At 35.2% G+C, this 18,144-nt stretch overlaps 1 long non-coding RNA gene across 1 annotated transcript in view; it reads right to left on the reverse strand.

Moving 5' to 3' along the window:
* Positions 1–1,159: 1,159 nt before the first annotated feature.
* The window catches only part of LOC134731204 (uncharacterized), a 174,339-nt gene continuing 157,354 nt past the window's right edge, over positions 1,160–18,144 (reverse strand). Inside the window, exon 3 of the long non-coding RNA XR_010113382.1 lies at positions 1,160–2,279. This is a non-coding gene — a long non-coding RNA (uncharacterized LOC134731204). The remainder of the gene's footprint in view (positions 2,280–18,144) is intronic.

Consider the following 18,144-nt stretch of genomic DNA (forward strand, 5'->3'; position numbering starts at 1 on the left):
ATAATAAGATCTCTTTGTTTTTTTGTTTGTTTGTTTGTTTTGTTTTTATTTTATTATTATTATACTTTAAGTTTTAGGGTACATGTGTTTTAATTGAGGATAGGTAGATGATAATCATAGTACTCAACATATCAGTTTGCTGTGAGCAGTAAACAAGTTAACATATAAAAGAGTAGTCTCAGTGATCGTTCCAGCTATCTAAGACAGTAACACTTACGAGTTCTCTATGTTCCACAGCCAGTTTTGGCTACATTGTAACTATATCATGGCTTTAATCTCTGAGAAATGGTTTACATAGTTCTCAGATTTCATATTAACCCTGCACACCAATTTCTTTTGTAACTGAATGATATTGCTTATCCAGATACCTGTGATCTCTTGACCTATAATTTATATGCCAGCATTTCATATTCTAACTAGAGATGTCAAATCAATTTTCACCCATATGCTAACTCTTAGCAATTGGTAATGGCTGCCTGGAACTGAGCATTGAGAGGAATTTTGAGACTCAGGAAATAAAGGTTTACATACATACTACTGATTTCTACTTCAGCCACAGGAGAATGAGTAAGAGCATATTTTCCATCCCTGATGTACTGAATTCACGTCCTTTCTATTTTACACAATATAAATTATTACAGCTTTAAGACTTCCACAATTAAACATATACAAGTGATTACTAAGTGCTTTGCTAGAAAAAATAGGCAATGCAGGAGATGGTATGTGCAGGAAGCAGAGTGTTTGGAGTGTGATAACTAGTGTTCATATCTGCCTCAGTGTAGAAAGTTCTTGTAACACAAACTGGCAAACTATAAGTTCTGTGTCCTTATTAGAGGTTTTTTTTTTTAGCAAATCATAAATTTCATATTTAAGAGAAAATAGAGTCAACCTAGAACTATCTTGTTAATTTGTCAAGTTCTACAATGTTAACATCCCCAAGGAGTGCAGTGATTATTAAATAACCATTAAGTTGAAAATAAAAAATGTCATTTTAGTCTCATTTGCTTAATTTATGATCAAAATAGTAAAGTTTTATTATTTAAATCCACATTAAGCTTTGAAGTAATTCAGATATGCTATATAAAATTTTATTGTGTGAAATGCTATATAATTGTTAGGGTTTGGAAAGTAAAAGTATGTACTGTGAAAGCATAGTGAGTGTACATAAGTAGGGATGTGACTTTTGTTGTCTTTTGTTTCTTTACCCATAACCTTATTGCCTACATCTACGTTAAATTGTAAATATTAAAACATTTTTATATTTGTAACTTATTGTATATTGTGGCCTCTTAGAAATGATATATTTTTAAAAGTCTCTTTAAGGTTTCTATAGCCATGATGTTTTGAGCTCTGACTTTGCAGTAATGATATTGTGGTTTCTTTATTGATACTTACTTTGTGCCTTCTTTCCCTTTTCAGATTTTATTGGACTTTTTTTTTATTTCCTGATTTCTTGTTTACCTTTTATTCATTCTAATTTTGCTTGTTTCTTCAGTGGCATCATATATACCTCTTTATTTTTATTTTTAATATTCCTAATCATCTATTTCCAGATATGTTTCTAATAAGTATCAATCATTCTTATTTGTGATACTTCTTTCTTTTAATTTTTTCCTTATACCAATCTCTATTTCTGGTATCAACCAGACAGTAGCTAGTTTATTTTCTCAAGACTCCTGTGGTTTTCTTCCATATCATCACCATGGATTAATTTTAGTAAAGTGGTTTTAAATCTAGTATCTGTTATTTCTTCAGGCTTTATTTGCTAGCAGGATCATATTGACTATAAAGAATGGGCATTGCCTTTTAGGGATAAGCCTTGAATCTTTATTACTGCAAATGGATGCCTTGATACAGAATGTAAAACTTACGGGGTTATCTCAAAAGAAATACAACAGTCTCCTTAAATTGTAGTTTATTTATTCAAATCTCTACTAAACAAAAGTATTCTTTTGAGGATTTTGATTATTGCATGTCACTCGAGACATTATTTGTTATTTGTATGTAATTTTTGGCAATACATTTATTTACAAATAAAAACATGGACTTATATCTGTTTCATTCTTTTTTTTCAACTATTCACTCAGAGGTTAATGAAATCCTCTGAAAATATTTACGTAAGTACATGCTTAGTTGATAGACCACTTGTGAAAAGTCATTGGTATTCCATTTTGTAAATGATAATATCCTTTAAAAGTACCATGAAAGACCAGACAAAAGGCTTCTAATACCTTTCATGCAGGGCAAGATGACATGAAGGTTCTTTATGGAGGTCATACCTAAGGAAAATCACAGAGAATAATAGGAATTAGCCAGCTAAATAATGAGTAGGGAGAGGAAAGCATTTCAGAAAGACACATAAGCAAAGGTACTTGGTGGTGCCTATGGGTGTGGTGGTGGTCGTGGTGATGGTTTGGTGATGAGGACTATGAGTGGATAAGTAACTTACAAATGCTGGATTGATTGAATTTGGTGTATTGGTATGTATTGAGAGGTGGGCAGAGGAGGAGAACACGTATCTGTATTAAGGTTTTCAGAAGAAGGTAAATGCAAAGTTTAGTTCTAACACTACACTTTCCATAGTGTGTATTTAACAATAATTAATATTTATCTTGTATGTTACTGTTTGCCAGTGATCCCACTTGCATGAACCTATTTACTACTGAGGAGAATCCTATGAGGCTGGGTCTAATATAGTTCGCATTTTGCCAGGACGACATTTATCAAGATCAGTTAACTGAAGTCACAGAATTCGTAGGAAAGAAAAGAGGGATTCATAAGGAGCAAATCTACTTCAAAGCCATCTCTGCCTCTGCCTACGTCAACAGCTGAACCTATATCAATGTCTGTACTTATATTCTTAGAATTTATACTAAAATAATGCTTCTTACACTGAGCAAGCGTATGTCTTCCATAATGTAATCTGTAAGAGAAAATTGAAACTGCTTTTTTGAGTATGCTAGTTACTTGAGAGTGATCTTGAGCCCTTGGGTGGGAATAGCCAAGACAGGGAATTGATGGAATCATGCAGTTCTAAACATATCAATTGGTGATGGAAACCAGATGCGCATTTCCTACTGGATCAGTGGCCACTTCTTTTATTCAAGCAGCACATTAATAAGATGAAGGATGGGAGAGAAAGTCAGTACTTGCTGATTACATGTCCCTGAAAAACATAACATCCACAAGAATGGTTCAGTAAGATGGCCTGGAAATGCCCTGCTCAGAGTAGTTTTAAAAATAATTTATAATATATGCATCTTCCTCTGTATTTGTACACAGTTTCATTTAAAGTCCATCCATTCATGTTGAATTATACTTTGAAGCCAGGTGATTTACTCCTGAAGCCAGTTGCCATGTAAAGAATAACTAATTTTAAAAAATAAACTCAGTAAATTCCCTAACTGCACATGTATAGTTTGTAAATTCTGCATGTAAAATTCTAGATACTAATACCACCTACACTCCACTAGTCAGAGGAATACTGTATGAGTGTATTCATTCTTTCCTTGTTTCTTTAAATCTTTTCCTTTTATCTAAAATCACTTGTCTGACAAGTCTCCACTGTTGATTCAGAGAAGACAGCATCAGGGTATGTTTTGCCTAGAGCTCTGCCTGTTCAAGATTATAAACATTCACAAGATAGTATCTTGAATTTCAAACAACAGGAGAAGCAGAAGATTATGTATAAATTATACATATAAACTGCTTGGTTTCTATCTCTGGAATACTAACCTATATAAATATGCAGCAATGAGTGATGCTAGAAATGTACCTGTCATAAAATGGGAGACAAATGCTTTCACATCTGTCATGGAAAGAGACATTTTATCAAGTGTCTCAATAACAATCTGGAGGAACACCAGAAAGTGATTTTGGCAGGGCTGAAATCCTATATCAACAGAGGCAGCCAGTGACATGAAACAGAAGTTCAAGCATGACGGAAAAGTGGAACATACCTTGGGAGGCTTTTTTGAAGTAATGTTGATAGTTAGACAAATTAGGGGTAATGATGGAAAGCTCTTCCCATGCCTGAAGGATAACTGAATTAAAGAGTCATAGACATTAGAGGGAAAAGAGCTCCATTAAGGTCATCTCATTCATTGCCTGCCAGGAGAGGATTGTTCCCTAGAGCATATTCTATAGTACAATGGAATAATGTTTGAAAAAAAGAGACTAAAAAGTTGTGTTTTAGCCTAGGTAATCACTGCAAATCAGAAGCCCTCAAACCACTCATCCTGTATTCTACCCTAGTTAGCAAATTAAAGTGATTAATAGATCTGGAGACTTCAGGTGTAGATAACAAGACACTGTCTGTATCAAAGTCATAGGGAAAAGGCATTGATTTAATGAAAAGGTCTCAACAGGAATGGCATGAATAACAGAAAAGTTGCACACAAAGGAGCCCTTTCCCTAGGTGGAACCGAGGGTTCAGACGCCTGTAAGAGCTTACCCTTAGTATTATTTAAGCCACAGTTTGCAGGTCTCTGAAGTTTTGAAACCTTTAGCACAGCATTTTAGATAGAAGAAATTCTTTATTCTCTTGCTTGGATACTGTGAGCCTATAATGAAAAGATCTCCTAAAGGTGTCCAGAACATTACGACTTGAATAACTGAATGTGGGTCTCATAAAGGGTAATTGCTATGTCCTGATTCAATGCAGAGTATCCTGAGATCAGTGGTTAGGACTGAAATGAAAAGGGCAAAGTACAATGAAATGGGCCAGGGAGTGACATTCAGGAGTACAAGACCTGGCTCTAGCCTCAGTTTGCTTCTCCCATGCTTTGTTTCCATATTTTCTCATTTTCATAATCTTTCCTTCATAGCTATTAGCATTGTAAGCCACAGAATCTCGAAAGCCAGATTCTTTCTCTTAAAAAAAAGGCATGATAAGAGGAGGGAACAGTAGAAAGTCTTTTTTCTTACTGAGATTTTTCAGGTCTCCCTAGTTATGAATGTGTTTTGTACTTCAGGCTGTGTGTGAGAATGTGAGCCAGCGCAATGTACATTAACTAGGTAATTGCACATCTCTCATCCTCAGTGAGCCAACTGGTTCTCAGGTTGTTAGAAAAGAGCAAAAGAGGGCATGATATGGAATGTTTCAGGATGCGATCTGGTAAATCTCTGTTCCAAAGGATCAGTTTACGGTAGACAGTTTTGTGTGGAGCATAGTTCTGCCTAGGCCCTTGCGGAGCATGAACTGGCTGTAGGGAAATGATGAGTACATGTCCCTCAGTGAGAGATAGTAATCTCCACACATATTATGGTATTGCTGTTACGCTTCTCTTTGCATCAGATGACCAGATCTCACATCCCAGACTGTCACTGACTCACTGAGGGAAGTCACTCTCAGCTTTAGTTTCCCCTCCAGAAATGGAGATAATTACTAAAATGGCTGTGTATTTCATCACTGTTTGTAAATTATATAAGCCATAACATGCTATATTTAAACTTATTTTATTTGGAATTATTGTAAATTATGTGCCCCAGCTCATTTCCAATATTTTTGCTAGCAAAAGAGCTACTTTTTCTCTTTGTCAATGTGTTAATCTGGTCATGAATCAACTGCACTTCATTTACCCTGTGTTTATGTTTTGCTCAAAATAGTGCTAAGCATGGTATGTTGAACTTCAGTTTAAAACGTCCCTTACTTTTATATTCTCCGTAAAAACAGTGGACTACATATTTTCCTTTTGTAGGAATGTTTTATTTTTTATTTTAAGTTCTGGGATACATGTGCAGAGCGTGCAGGTTTGTTACATAGGTATACATGTGCCATAGTGGTTTGGTGCACCTATCAACCCGTCATCTAGGTTTTAAGCCCCACATGCATTAGGGATTTGTCCAAATGCTCTCCCTGTCCTTGTCCCTCACCCCTTGACGGGCCCCAGTGTGTGATGTTCCCCTCCCTGTGTCCATATGTTCTCATTGTTCCTTCATCTCTATATTTTGTGGAATTGAGCTAATTTTTGTTTATTATAGTTTCAGGGGTACATATTCAGGTTTGATACATGGGTATACTGAGTAATGGTAGGGTTTGGGCTTCTGGTAAACACATTGCCCAAATAGTGAACTTAGTACCCAATACATAGTTTTTCAATCCTTTGTCCTCTCCCTGCTTCCCTGCCTCCACATTTTTGAGTCCGCATTGTCTATTGTTTCTATCTTTATATCTATGGGTACTCATTGTTGAGCTCCCACTTGTAAGTGAGAATATGCAGTGCTTGATTTTCTGTTGGTGTTATTTCACTTAAGATAATGATATCTAGCTGCATTCGTTTGGTTGTAAATAATGTGATTTCGTTTCTTTTAATGGTTACATGCTATTCTATTTATGTGTGTGTGTGTGTGTGTGTGTAGACACACCACATTTTCTTTAATCCACCATTAGAGGCTTAGGTTGTTTCCATGATTTTTGTATTATAAATAGTGCTATGATAAACATCACAGGTGCAGATGACTTTTTGAAAAAATGCTTTTATATTTTTTCCTTTGGGTGATACCCAGTAGTAGGATTGCTGTGTCGAATGGTAGTTACATTTTTAGTTTTGTGAGAAATCTCTGTGCTGTTTTCCATAGGGGTTGAACTAATTTACATTCCCTCCAGCAGTGTATAAGCATTCCCTTTTGTCATTTTTGCCATCTGTTGGTATTTTCCTTTTTTTTTTTTAAAGTAGCCATTCTGAAAGGTGTGAAATATATGATTGTGATTTCAATTTGTATTTATTTGATTAATGATATTAAGCATTGTTTGTTGGCTGCTTGAATGTCGTTTTTTTTTAATTTTACCTCTTCTTTTTTTTATTATACTTTAAGTTCTAGGGTACATGTGCACAACGTGCAGGTTTGTTACATATGTATACATGCACCATGTTGGTGTGCTGCACCCATTAACTCGTCATTTACATTAGGTATATCTCCTAATGCTATCCCTCCCCGCTCCCCCCACCCCATGACAGGCCCCGGTGTGTGATGTTCCCCTTCGTCTTTTGAGAAGTATCCATTCATGTCTGTTGGCCACTTTTTAATTGTCCATTGACCACTTTGTTTTATTCTTGTTGAATTAAGTTCCTTATAGATTCTGGGTATTAGACCTTTGTCAGATGCAAAGTTTGCAATTATTTTCTCCCATTCTGCGTGGTTGCCTGTTTACTCTGTTTCTTTCACTATGCACAAGCTCTGTAGTTTAGTTAACTCACATTTGTCTAATTTTGTTTCTGTTGTATTTGCTTTTGAAGTTTTAATCATAAATTTTCTTTCTAGGCCAATGTCCAGAAGAGTTTTTCCTAGGTTTTCTTCTATGATTTGTAAAGTTTCAGGTCTTAACTTGAAGTCTTGAATCTATCTTGAGTTAATTTTTGTATAAGGTGAGAGGTAGGGGTCCAGTTTCATTTTTCTTCATATGGCTATCCAGTTTTCTCAATACCACTTATTAAATATGATGTCCTTTCCCCATTGTTTATTTTTGTTGAATATTGTACTATTTCTGAGAAATGTAATGAACCTTCTCTTTGAAGCCTTGTGATGCATATCTTTGGACTCTCCCTTTTCCTTTAAAAAGACACTCATTTTGCTCCTTAATTTTAGAAGGACATTTGACTATCTCTATGTGTCATAATTCTATTAATCCAAGTTAAAATTATCTCATGAAGCTTTATGAGATGAATTTGCAATAAGAACTTAGAATATGAAGTCAGAAGACATAAGTTTGAATATCAAGCCGGGTCTCATTGACAGTACAAATTTGGGCAAGCTGCTTCGACTTTCAAACCCTTTCTCTTTTAGGAAAATGAGAGTGACAGTAGCAACTACATCATGGACAACATGAGATAATGTATTTTAAAGTATTGTGCAAAGAGTTGGTTGCCAAATGAGTGCCCAATAATATTATAGTTGTAGGAATGTGTTTTCCTCTATAAAGTCAGGCTTTTACATCCATGGATTCCACATCTGTGGATTCAACCAACAATACATCGAAAATATTCAGAAAAAAATTCCACAAAGTTCCAAAAAGCAAAACTTGAATTTGCTACACATGGAGCAATATGTTGAATCCACATGAATAAAGTTATGTACAGGCATTGCATTAGATGTTGTAAGTAATCTAGAGATGATTTAGAGGATACAGGAGGATTACCTAGGTTATATGCAACTACTATGGACTTTAAATGTAGTACTTGACTATAAGACTTGAGCCTCTGCAATTTGGGTATCTGCAGGGGCTGAGGGATAGGAAGGAGGGACCTGAATCCAATCCCTCACAGATATGAGGAATAACTATACTGTATTTCACCACTATTTAATTGTAGAATATATATACACGAATATACATATATGCCTTCTGTCTTATAAATTGAAAAGATGTAAGTATCAACACAGTATTAAATTCCAGGGAATTATAATATTATCCTGCATTTGCCGTATGCTGAACTATGATCTTGGCAATGAATATACTTTATTTTAATGCTTAAAGTTGCCTGATGTGAAATTTCAGCTATGCTAACCATGTCATAGATACAGAAATTAAAGATAGAGATACTTTTTATATAAGAAAGTTCTTAAATATTTGTGCGCGTCGAATATTTCCAAACCAAGCAGTAACAATTCCATTTGAAATGATGATCTTTTGGAGCCAGTCTAATATGGAGACAGACAATATTTACCACTTTGATCTATGATGCATGTGTTATTATTAGTCTTTTGAGATTCACATTAAATGACTGTTTTCAGTGGATGGATGATATTTACCTCTGTAATTGTATAAAAGTGAAGGAGAGAATGAGAAAATAAAAGCCAGATATTAGAGAAATATTCTGCTTTCAGATGAGCTTGGAAACAGAGAGCTAATGAGATGGAGAATAGTAAGAAAGACTATTCCAGACAACAGGAGTTCAGGGGAGACATTCCATTTACCAATATCAAAGTAATTAGTGGAGGGCTGGGATTGAATGAGAGGCAATTATAGATTACAGATTTGCATCAGGAAAACAAGAAGTCCCTCTCAAGTTTAAAAACAAGAAAATATATGTTAGGAACAAATGCTTTAGTGAAGAGATAGTGAATAGAATCACCAGAGGAAGAGGGAATGGCTGTTGTGTGTACAGGTGTGGGCGTGCTAGCTTCTGAGATCAGCTTCACGTGGTACATCATGGAATGTGAAAATATGAACCCTGACAAGCTATTACAAAAGTGAACTGAGTAATTCAATTGAGAAGCAATAAAGGTATGGATAAGAAGTTAAGCAGAGATGCAACTGCGACACAGTGGTATATATGGACAGATTTGCAGAAGGGGTTTTAATGTGTTTTTAATGTGTTTGTAAAAGCTGTGAAAATCTTGGCATGTTGCCCCAAATCATCAAGGATCCATGCAAGTAGGTCGGAGGGAAGACTTAAGACAGATAGTTAGATGAACAGCATGGGGCATGCCATCAGCAGCTGAAGGGAAAATAAAGTTTATTAATTAGGGGAATTAATTGGATAGCTGTGATTTTTGCCTTATGTGGTCAAAATAGATTGAGAAAACAGACTGTAAAGTGTATACAATTTAGTAGCTGAGCTTAAAATAGAATCTTGTAACTGAACCAAAGTAATGAGATGGAAAATGGCAAAGACCAGGAGGTATGGATCTCATTCTACACTATCTGAAACTGTCACATTTATAAGGTATTATTAAGAATTCTTGTTTCTTAGAGACTTTAGTTCAAATCAATCCATTAAAAGGATTGGCCAGTTGCTTGGTGGCTGATGTAAATTAAATGCTATTTCAATGTAAAATGGCAGCTCTTAAACAGATCTTATTAAATGTATCTATGATAATGAATTTCTTCTGACCAAATTTAGCAGCCTTTTCTCTCTTAAACTTTTAAAACTTCAGAGTAGTCTCGACAAATATGGTTTTTTTTTTTTACTGTGATTTACTTCTTGAGTTTTCCTAAGAGTTCTCTGAAACTTTATTTTTTCTAGTGTAAGTTTCTGAAACAAAATCACTGAGATCTCTATCTTTGTTTTTCTATCTACTTTCATTTTAAGAGTTTATTATTTTACTTAATTTCTAACTTAGGGTGTCCATTCAATTTCTGTTGTACAATCAATAAAGCATCAATTCAAATAATCTTTTCATTAGATTTGAAGTTAAATTAATAATAGTTAAAATACCCTGTTATTTTACAGTTAACAAAGCACTTTCTTGTATGTTACATAATACTATAAATCTGTATACTAGATATGATTCTCACAGATTTGGACTGGGTATGTGACTTGTCTGTCTTAAGATTACTTGTGGAGCTTAGGCTTTTGCATTTTGACTGTCAATTCCATATTTTTTCCAAATTCAACATATTAAAGTATTTAAGCTCATATTCCATGCCAGAAACTATGCTAGCAGCTGAACTATGAAATATTTTGGTCCCAAACTCATTTGAGTTTGTGGTCTAATGGGAAGGAATAACAGTTTTGAGTCTGTATGACAAGAGTTTTGCTAGAGTTAAATAGGGAAGCAATGGAATTAAGACAGAGGAGCAACTACAGTCAAGATAAGGATAATGAGAGAGTTTCTATCGGGAGACTTATTCTGCCTGGGTTAGAGAGTATGAATAAAAGATTAAATTATTTATAGTCATAAGTCATAAACATATGCAGTGTTGTGGAAGCGTGGAGGGCATATGTGATGGTTAATATATAGTATCAACTTACTTGGATTGAAGGATGCAAAGTATTGTTCCTGGGTGTCTGTAAGGGTATTGCCAAAGGAGATTAATATTTGAGTCAGTGGACTGGGAGAGGAAGACCCACCCTCAATCTGGGTGGGCACCAACTAATCAGCTACCACCTGACTAATACAGTACAGAAAGAGGAAATTTAACATGGCTAGGATAAAAACAGGCAGAGGAAGGTGGAAGGACTAGACTGGCTGAGTCTTCCAGCCTTCATCTTTCTCTCATGCTGGATACTTCCTGCACTTGAATATTGGACTCCAAGTACTTCAGCTTTTGGAGTCTTGGACTTAAAGCAGTGGTTTCCCAGGGGCTCTCGGGCCTTCGGCCACAGACTGGAGGCTGCAATGTAAACTTCTCTGTCTTTGAGGTTTTGGTATTGGGACTGGCTTCCTTGCTCCTCAGCTTACAGATGGCCTATTGTGGGACTTCACCTTGTGCTTGTGACTCCTTAATAAATGCCCCTTCATATGTACATCTATCCTATGAGTCCTATCCCTCTAGAGAACCCTGACCAATACAGTATATAAAGATGAAATTTTACATATTACAGCATGAATGAATGCAGATTGCAAGAGAGAAGGGGCGAGACATAAACATGGGAATATATCATGTGTTTAGAGCTTTCAGCCGTTGATTTTCTGTTAGCATTTGTGTTTTTGCCATTTCCCTTCCATTGCACAATGTCCTCCTGTGACTTGTTTGCTAATTTGAAAATTCTCATAGCATATACAGGACTGTTTTGCATACTGGGTACTTGGGAATAGTTATCAACTGACAAAGTCAGGTTTTGACTCCTAATCCTTGGACTCTGCTTCTCTATATATGTAATATGTAGCCATTTGGGGGCAACATTTAAAGAGTATCATAAGTACTTTAATAGCTGCCAATACTAGCTATTAATAATGGGCTAGATTTGCATTTCTTCTCTCTATCCTCTCCTCTGTCAAGTATAGATCTGCTAATCAAGTACAAAACATATTATCTGAGAGAAAATGACTATAAAAGCAGCATTCTGTCCACCTATTATTGGGTGGCAAAAATTCAGAGAGTAGGTCTATGGATGAATAAGTAACACAAAGCAAATCAACACAATCTCTGCTCTAGAAAAGGAAGGATTTTCATTTTTGGTGAAAAACTATGACAGTGAGTCAATCTAGATGAATTTGAGAACACAATTGGTTTTAGAGAAATAACATACCTTTTGATTTATCTAAGCCTACAGAAACTTATAAGGATGTTGATGAAAAATATCATTACCTTGCCAACTTCTCCTCTCAATTTTCCAAATACTAATACTGAGTTAGAAATCAGACTTTCGAATCTCATATATATTTCATTAATATTGTGCCTCTTGGCAGAGATCAGTTTTATACAAAAAGGGTATAGATTAAAAACAGTTTAGGGGCATTTCAAATTCATTTTCATTTAGTAAGTTAACTTGTATCAGGAGTAATTTTCTGACCCATCAGAAATTTTAATCACTAGTTTTAGAGAGGGTCTGGCTCTGTTGCTCAGGCTGGAGTGCAGTGGTGCAATCTCAGCTCATGGCAATCTCCGCCTCCCGGGCTCAAGCCATCCTCCCACCTCAGCAACCATGCCCTGATAATTTTTGTACTTTTTGTAGAGACAGGGTTTCACCATGTTTCCCAGGCTGGTCTCAAACTCCTGGTCTCAAGCGATTTGCCTGCCTTGGCCTCCCAAAGTGCTTGGATTAGAGATGTGAGCCGCTGCACCTGGCAGCACTTTTTTGGATTATGTTATAAAGTTCAAATTCCTCAGCTTTATATTCAAGGCTCATGATGTTCTTTCCAAACAGAATTATTGAGAATTAGTCTACTCATAATACTTTATGCATATGATCAACCTTCATCTAAAAATGAAGATATTAATACATACTTTCCATATGCCAAATGCTAGTCATACACTGTAACCTCTAAAGAGAGCTCTAGTTATGCCATCACCCCAATTTCAACCCCATAACTGAAGAAAAGTGAATCACTTAAGTACACCCATTTTTCTACCATTGTACAAAGTGAATATTTAATTAGCAACAATAAATTACTTATAAGCGGAATCAAACTAGGGCAAGTGATTCTATTGATTCATCTTTTCTCTGTTTCCATATCACTTGAGAGTTCTCCCAGTCATTAGAAGGACAAGTAAAACCAGAGTGCAGCCCAGAGGAAAGAAAATATTGAGTGGATAAATCAGTGCAGGTCTATAATAGTTAAGAACACTGGCTGTAGGGTTAGATACATCTGGTTGTAAATGGCATTTCTGCTTTTAGTAGTTTTTTTGGCTGCGAGCAAGCCTTTCTAAGTTTCTAACCTCTCCAAGCGTCAGTTTTACATTTTAAAATAATTTGAAAACTTTGACCAGTATTATGGAAGAAAAGTTATGTGTTTGTGTTGGCTGTGTGCCAGGAACTGTAATATGGACTTAATAGTATCCACTTCAATGCTTGCAACAACCCACGGATGTGGGCATCAGAACTGTGTTTGTTTAACATGCATCACAAACTAGCGGGATGAGCCAGTGATGTCCACTCATATGAAATATCAAAATATTCTCCTTTTTGAGGGAAGTAGATACCAGTCATAATGAGATTTTACTTCAAAAAAGTTTAGTAACATACAAGAACAGAAATAGAAACCTAAATGTTTAGAGAACTTTTATTCATTTACCATTTATTCATTTAAATACTGATATGAAACCATAATATTAAAGGAAAAATGAATTGTAGAACCTTGATCCTGTGTAATTATTAATTATAATTTCTCTCACCTGTAAAAGGCTTTACCTAAGTATCTTTATACCCAGTTTTATGGGTAAACACTCTAGTTGAAACAGAAAATATGAGTATTTTGGTATATTACTTAGGAATTAGGAAAGACACAGGTATACTCATATATGGTAAAAAGAACAGGATAGAAAGGAGAAAGAAGAGTGAGGTTTATGAAAGTAGGTGAAGGAGAATAAGGTCAAGAGGGGAAAAAACAGAAAAGTGGAATTAGCATTAGTTAAAAAGGTCTGGAGTCCAGCAAGTAGTATGAGGAGTTAAGCAGCAGTGAAAAAGTGTTTAATTTCAGAGAAAGAATAGAGTGAAAGGGAAATGGCAGAATAAGGGCAAGAGAACGTAAAGACTCTTATCAAGACACTGATGAGAATTCCTAAAATAAAAAATGTGACCTAGAATCAATTGGTATTTTTAGTTTAATGGTTACCTGAGAAAAATGCTACTGACAATTGTTGAATAAAGGTCACTCAATATTTAATTTTGGAATCCCTTTTAAAATTTATTTTGAATCTGGAATTTTTTAGAAATCTAATATTGATTAAAGCATGACTTGTAATTAGCATCAAGTATTTTGTGAGTTTTAAGTATGCCAATTGATGGTACACATTTAGCATGCTACTCTCAACTTCTCGTAAGTCACTCCTTATTTGAAAACATGCCCATTCAGCAAAAAAAAAAAAAAAAAAAAAAAAAAAAAAAAAAAAAAATCACAATGCCTTGTTTCCTGGATATTTAAAATTCTAATAATTTTAGAGATCATGTAAAGTAGTCATGTGTAAAAATGAAGCTACAGTAACTATAAAAATGCAAATCCCACTGGTTATTTCCCTATGTGGCTCTTGTAGAATGTCAAATATTTATGAAGGCCTTGGAGGGTGTCTTCCATGTACATGGAGGCATCTTATGTCTTGCAGGTTGCAGCTGCTGCTTCCCTACCTTCCTCTGCAGACCCACTGGAAATCTCCATGTCCTCTTGTCACCTCTTCTCTTGCTACACCATAGGCCATGAAACTTTCAAAATGTTAAAGTTGTACTGTGTTCCAGTATGAGGTAGGCAAAAATGCCTTTCTCATAATTTCTTCCACTTCAGTTAGAGAGCTGATCAATAAGTACTGCTTGTTCCACAATAAATATTAAAGTTTTGGAAAACTTTAGTTTGATTTTTATTTTCACTTTATTTCTGCTTCTGTATTCCTACTTTTCTGCATTTTGTCAGATAAATCTCTTGAGAATCATCAGGCTGTTTTTAGCTTCACCTGGAGGATAGACCTTTATTCCTTGGTCAAACTTATTGAGACTTTATTTTCTCTGATTGATTTTATTCTCAGAAAACCCACTGATATTGCATGAAAATAAACTTCTGGCCAGTTCATTCAGACAGCTTGCCAGCCCAGCCCAGCAGAGGTTCAAGCTGAGATTTCTGCTATGGTTTAAAGAAAAGTGATGATGGTAGTGATGATAAATTTTAACCAAGAGCTTTGCCTGTGTCAACAGTGTTTCAAAGATACATATGAGTGCAAAAATTTTAGAGGCAGAAACAATATTTTTTCGATTTTTATGTTTTAAGCAGAGAATAATCTTTATTTTTTCTTGTCTCAAGCCATTTACTTTTGGCTAGTTTATCCATACACTATGTAAAGGCCAAGTATACAACACCTGTTTAGAAAATTGCCCTGGAGCGTTCCCTGTTTTCACCCAGTGCATTTCAATGATTCTGACCTCCCTCCCTTTCAAATTTTGGATTCAATTCTTGCTTCGAAATCTGCTTTAAATTTTAACAACAATTTCACTCTTCTACATTTGACTTAATAGTTTTTACCTTCCTACCTGGATTTTGGCTTGCTCTGCTGATTTTGTTATTCCTACATTTTTATGGAAGAAAAAACAAATATTAATAACTCTTTCCTCTTCCATCCTTAGTTCCTCAACTTCACTGCCAGTGGCCTGGAGAAAAAGGGTGAGATAGTAGTTTACAAAATAATTAAACCGCCTAAATTAGTAGGTAATGAAGTCAGATTCTAGGATGGTTATAGGATTTTTCCAGAGTGTTTAGATGCCAAACTCCATGAAGGTAAAAACTATTGTCACTAATTATTTGTATCTTCTAATGAGTCAACAGTTTACTCACAGATAAGGTAACCTTATTCAATTTGAAATTGACAGAAATTATTAGTGGTAAAACCAAGACATGAGATTTGGGTGGGGACACAGCCAAACCATTATCGGTGAGTAAGGAAGATTTAGGGTTAACTGGCCTCATTTGAGCATGAATCAATTAAAAATTGTGATAGAGCAGGGACAAGCATATCTGACATCCCATGGCATGTAGGAATGAAATATCTAATTGAGCTGTCACCTCTACTCAGCTGGAATAAAATGCCCGATGAAGGTATCACTTTCAGGGTTTAAGTTACTTTTGACCTTAGAACAGAATGAGGGCATGAAGAGTACAAAAACTATGCAGTAGAATCCTGTTTTTAATAGCATTAAACGAGTTAGATAAAATGACAAATACCAGAGCCTAAATTCTCAATTTCTGGCAGAGACTAAAACTGAAGGATTTTCTATGACTGTACAAGAAAAATATAAGAAAAAAAGCTCTTACCTGGTTATTACATTGAAAATACATGTTAATTCTGTAAAATTTCAAATTTTAATGTCTGATTCATAAATTCACAGATATTTAAAGTGAAAATATGACACTGACCATAAATGAGTAGATCATTGATAATTATGACAGAAAGAAAGATTTCAAGGACTTTCAGTTCCCTTTCTAACCAGTATGAGCATCCGTTATTGGATGAAGCAGTACCTTCTCTCCTATCACATCAGATTCTTACCTCCTTTCTGGCAGATGCTATAATTTCTTTATTTTAGCAAGTTTCTTACAAAAGAGAGTGGATTTTTTCTCATGTTACAGACCTCAAGTCCTCATTTCTCCTAAATTACTTGGGACTCAACATGCTTTATATTTCCAGTCACAAAGTCAAACTCTTGCAGAGAATTCTTATACATTAAAATAATTGCGGGACCTTTCCAATTTATATCAGCAGATATCAGAGAAATATCTAGAAATTGATACCGATTTATTTTTCTTGCAAAATAATTTAATTTTAGATTGAGATAATTTGCTATTATGTTCAAGGAGTAATTCTAACTATTAATTTAATTGGATTGTAGTTTAGATGTAAAGAAACTATGCTAACTAAAGATAAATGCCAGAAATATTTCAGTAAAATTAGCAGTGATTTCACAAATTTTAGTGTTCTTCAGAATATCTTTGTTAATAGATATTCTCAGAATCTATTATGGAAAATCTAATTTATTAAGAACAGACTGAGGTTTAGAAATAGGCATTTTAATGAGCATTTCATAGAATTATGTGGTTAGAGGATCAAACTTTGAAATCAATCAAATGTTTGGTAATAGGAATGTTTACACAATGTGTTTTACAGGTGATCAACCTGTATATATCCCATATTTTTTTCCCTGAGAGTAGCTAGAAGATAGTTTTCTTTGAGAAATACAGTGGTGAAAGAGTCTTGAGACGCTTTGAAAATGTCTTGGTCACTTTTCTCTGTACACTGTAAATTCTGGTTAGAGATGCTTCAGATCTGATTTCATTAGCAATGGGAGGATTCTGTTGTTTCAGACATAAGGGAAGTCCATTCAGTTAGCAAATGTAAAGTGGCATAATTGTCTGCATGTATGGCAGGTCCCACAGAGACACCAGAATAGTTTCGTCCGTAGTGAACATCTCAAGGACCATAGTAGTTAAGAAGTTGACTGAAATTTTACCTCATTTGTATGACACGTGTCCCCTAAACAAAATTGGACTGCTTTGACTCACCATAATAAAAAGTTGCATCGCACCGAAATCCCCCATTCTTATTCTCTACAAAAAGGAATGTTGAATATTATAGAACCAGTAATAACATCATAAATACATTCAGTGAGTCTTCCTCACAGCTCACTTCAGAGAGCATTATCACTATTTACCAAGGTAACTGTGCTCTAAATTAGGCTCATTTTAGGAATTTTTCTAATTTATTTTCTCCATCTTGGAACCCAGAATGCTACCGCAGAATTTTAGTATTATGGATGTCTATGGAGTCAGCCAAAACAACAGTGTTTCCAAATATTTGTACGGTTTTTGAAGTGTGTGCTCAAATCAGCACCATGTTTATTATCTCAATATCTGGGTATATGTTTGGAATTGATATCTCAACATCATGCAGAATCTCCATTGTTCTCCCTCCACTACCTATGGGGTAATACCTGTTGTAGTAGGAAGAGCCAAGAGGAAGCCCCTGGAGCTCTCTGTACCTAGAAAAACAATAAAGAACACCACGCTATACTGGTTGAGTGGCAGATACTAATGTTACCACAAATTGAAAGTTGTAGGCAGATGATGCTTATTCTATTTAAATTTCTGGTTTGACCTGTGTAGACAGCAGGTAGTCACAAGATATGGACTGGAGAAGCTAGATTGCTATAGGAAACATTACTGTTGAAATGGAGAACAGCAGCCAGACCTATTTTTCTAGCATACACAAAGGTGTTCCCTATTACAGTGTACAGCCACTTTACTCTAGACTTCCTAGTAGCCACTTTGTATATCTCTTGGGTG

This window comes from Pan paniscus, chromosome 9 (genome assembly GCF_029289425.2).
Source record: "Pan paniscus chromosome 9, NHGRI_mPanPan1-v2.0_pri, whole genome shotgun sequence".
Classification (NCBI taxonomy): Eukaryota; Metazoa; Chordata; class Mammalia; order Primates; family Hominidae; genus Pan; species Pan paniscus.